Raw genomic sequence first — 3,906 nt, 5'->3', positions numbered from 1 at the left:
ACCGAAGTCCAGGAGGAATGTTTAGAGAACTGAAACTGACCAGTAAAAGAGTTGAACTAGCTCTACAACAAAATGAACATCATCAATTTGGTGAAACTTTGTGGGTGTCAATGGCTAATCGGAGAAGCCCATGAGCGCATGTAATAGTGTAAGATTATTTATTGTCCTTTTGGAACAAAACTCAGAATCATTGGTTAATGAAATATCCATATTTTCAAGTACTATTACTAATCATTGCAGTCATATAGTATTGAGTAATGTAATCCCTCAACTCACAGTTTTTGACTTCTTACAAAATTCAAAATTGGGATACGGATGTTTTTGCGGCTATTATCAAGAATATGTGAAAGGCACTCCGTTGGTCGAACAGCAATTCAGAGACGGAATTTTAAAATTCACGCCACGTGGCAATTTCTAACTGGAGGGGAAAACATATCAGCGGGGTATACAAAAAAATGAAAGAACCGCCTCACTGCTATCATCGAGACCTCATAAATCACAAAGACTCACACACTACCCACACAAGAGATTGATGTGAAAAACTTAATCCAACGAGCAGATAACATGTCTCCTATGAGAGGATGATCAAGAGGCACGAGAGATCCATGTTGATGTATAATGTGCTGCCTAGTCTCTTCCATCAGATCGATCTTTTAGTTGTATTGGCTAGAGCATGCACTTCTACATGATATCGGAGCCAAGAGGTCCTGAGTTCAAGACCCGGCTGACGCAACTAAAATTGCAGCTCACTTCCGATCCACGTTTAGGCCTGAGGGGGTCATAGTGAGGGGAAGTGTTGACGTATAATATGCTACCTAATCTCTTTCATCAGATCGGTCTTTTGGTAGCATTGGCCAAAGCATGCACTTCTACAATCCAAGGCTCCCTTCATCTTAGAAGGGGGCATAGCACTCGCACTTTGAAGAGATTGGATAAATCTCCGACCGCCACCCATCTCTCTCAAACTCTAGCCACCTCATTCGTATGTACAAGCTTTATACAAGACATGTTTGGTTGATGTCCTTGTCCCTTTGCGCCTGGCCTAGAGGCTGTCGAGAGGAATAGGAGCTAACCTAGCCTCTTGACCTCAAACCCTTGCTTAGTTTGGCCCATGACTTAGGAGCCTTGATTATCATGGACCAGGTGCTAGGAACCGGTCGGCTGGGAACAACCTGGCAACGAATACTACTTTAATCAGCTTATTTTTCCCATGGGCCAGGTCTAAAATGAAGTTTCTTCTTTCACATTAAGCCTTTTTCAGACTAGGTATGCAACCAAACAAAGTAACACATTTTTTTAGAAACAAACAAGGTAATACCTATTTGACGTTCTTTCCATTAAATTGCCGACAATTCGCTCATGGGGCGACTCGGGCGGAACCCTAGCCGCCGCTGCCGCCCCTCCCCTCGCCTCCTCCTCCCTCACCATCGCTGGAGGACGCCGGCAGGCTAAGCCCGCGCGGCAGACGGCGGCGGTGGGGCGTTTCTCCGCGTGTCTATTGTGGGGGAGGCTCGGACCTTCGCGGCTGCGCGATACGGATTCTCTGGCGGCTCGGCAGCCGCCCTGGCGCACTCAGGCGGATCCCTAGGCGGCGCACTCCGGTGAGGTAGTGGCTGCAGCGCTCCCTCATGCGGCGGAAGCGAGGAGCTCGAGGGCTTCTTCCCTCTAGTGAGGAGATCTGGGGCGATGCGGTGGCAGCCCACCACTAGTAGAAAAGGGGGCAATGGTCCAGGCCGATCCAGCCCATTAGTCCCGGTTCAATTCAGAACCGGGACCAATGGGGGCATTGGACCCGGTTCTTGAGCCCCGGGGGCCGGCCGGGCCACGTGGGCCATTGGTCCCGGTTCGGCTGGACCTATTGGTCCCGGTTGGTGGGACGAACCGGGACCAATGGGCCTCGCTCTTGGCCCAACACCATTGATCCCGGTTGGTGGGACGAACCGGGACCAAAGGGTTGGTCCTCGTTGCGGCCAGAGTTTAGTCCCACCTCGCCAACCGAAGGGGAATCGGACCGGTTTATAAGCCCCTCCCTCTCTGCCATATTGAGCTCCTCTGAAAATGAAAATAGATGCCCTTATATAGGAAAATTAGCCTAAATTCATACGGATTTCGATTGAAATTCGTTATGAATTTAAGTTGATTTTCCTCTATAAGCGCATCTATGCTCATTTCTGAGTAGTTTTTTTTTCTTTTCTGCTATATTTATTTTTTTCTTTTTATTTCTGAGTTGTAATAAGCCATTAAAAATAAGGATATATGCTCCTTTTTTTAGTACAGTTAATCGCAACTATTTTTTGCTTCTATTCATTTCTGAGTAGTTTTCTATATAGTTTCTTTTTTCTTTTCTGTTATATTTATTCTTTTGTTTTTATTTCTGAGTTGTAATAAGTCATTAGAAATAAGCATCTATGCTATTTTTTTAGTAAAGTTAATCAAAATTATTTTTCTTCTATTTATTTTTGAGTGGTTTTTTATATAGTTTTTTTTCTTTTTTGCTACATTTATTTTTTTTCTTTTTATTTCTGAGTTGTAATAAGTCATTAAAAATAAAAAAGAGGCGCAATGCTCGTTAAGACGAAGCCACCCCCCCGGAGCAATACGAGTGGGTCAACGGTAGTCACACGACGATGCCTTCATCATGGTAACGACATGGAACGCCGCCATCGCCCGCCGTCAGCTCGGTTTTCACCGGCAACTACGTCTCCTCGACTCGCAGCTGGTGCCAGATGACGGATCCCGAGATCTGAACACCCAGCCTCAGGCCGCCCACCTCTGACTGAAGAGATGACCACCATCGCCGGCTGCAACGGTCAGAATTATTTTTTAGTAAAGTTAATCAAAATTATTTTTTCTTCTATTTATTTCTGAATTGTAATAAGTCATTAAAAATAAAAAAGAGGCGCAATGCTCGTTAATTTGCTTCAAGCCTTTCGGAATAGTGTCAACTGCACTGCACATAGCTCTGTGCAGTCTACCGTATTCCTCAAGGCTTGAAGCTAACCAACGTGCAGGAGCATTGAGCCTCTTCGTCATCGTCTCTGCACTCAGGGCTTATAAACAACTGCGACTGCCTCTTGCTTGGCGAGGTGGGACTAAAAAAACAGCTGCAGGAAGAATCAACAAAAAAATAGCTGCAGAAAATAAAAAAGTAGTTACACGGGTCCATTGGTACCGGTTCATGGAACCAACCGGTACCAATGCCGCTCTTTGGTCCCGGTTCGTTGGACCAATTTGAAAACTAATGGCACTAACAGAAAGTTTATAATTTTCCTAAAACTAAAAGCAAAAACAATTAAAAAATAAAGCAAAAAACAAAAGAAAATAAATAATGCAGAAAACAAAAGGAAAAAACTGGAAAAAAATAAATATAGCAACAATAAGTAAAGAAAACAAAAAAATAAAAAAATGCCTCCTACTGGGCCCCCACGGCCTGAATACGACTAGAAACCCTACTATGGGCCAGGACTCAGACCCGTAGTAGGCCCAGAAGGCCCATCAGGCAAAGCAATAGCAAGTAGGCCCGAAAGCCTGCGGTGGAGAGGAGCTCGAGAGGGGTGCGGCAGTGGGGCTTATAAACCACTGCGCGCCCCTCTCGACTAGCGAGGTGGGACTAAACTTTGGCCCCGAGGCGGACAGCACAGATGCCTTTGGTCCCGGTTGGTGGCACCAACCGGGACTAAAGGGTGGGCATTAGTCCCGATTGGAGCCACCAACCGGGACCAAAGGTCTTCGTTTCCCGCCCTTTGGGCTGCTGAAAAGAGGCCTTTGGTCCCGGTTGGTGGCTCCAACCGGGACTAAGTCCCCCTTTAGTCCCGGTTGGAGCCTCCAACCGGGACCAATGCTTTTGCTATATATACTGGACTTAGCAGTTTTCGCCAAATCCCATCTCTTTCTCGCCCCTGCCCC

The sequence above is a fragment of the Triticum aestivum genome, chromosome 5B (genome assembly GCF_018294505.1).
Source record: "Triticum aestivum cultivar Chinese Spring chromosome 5B, IWGSC CS RefSeq v2.1, whole genome shotgun sequence".
NCBI lineage: Eukaryota > Viridiplantae > Streptophyta > Magnoliopsida > Poales > Poaceae > Triticum > Triticum aestivum.
The sequence above is the reverse complement of the archived record's forward strand: the minus strand, read 5'-3'. Positions refer to the sequence as shown.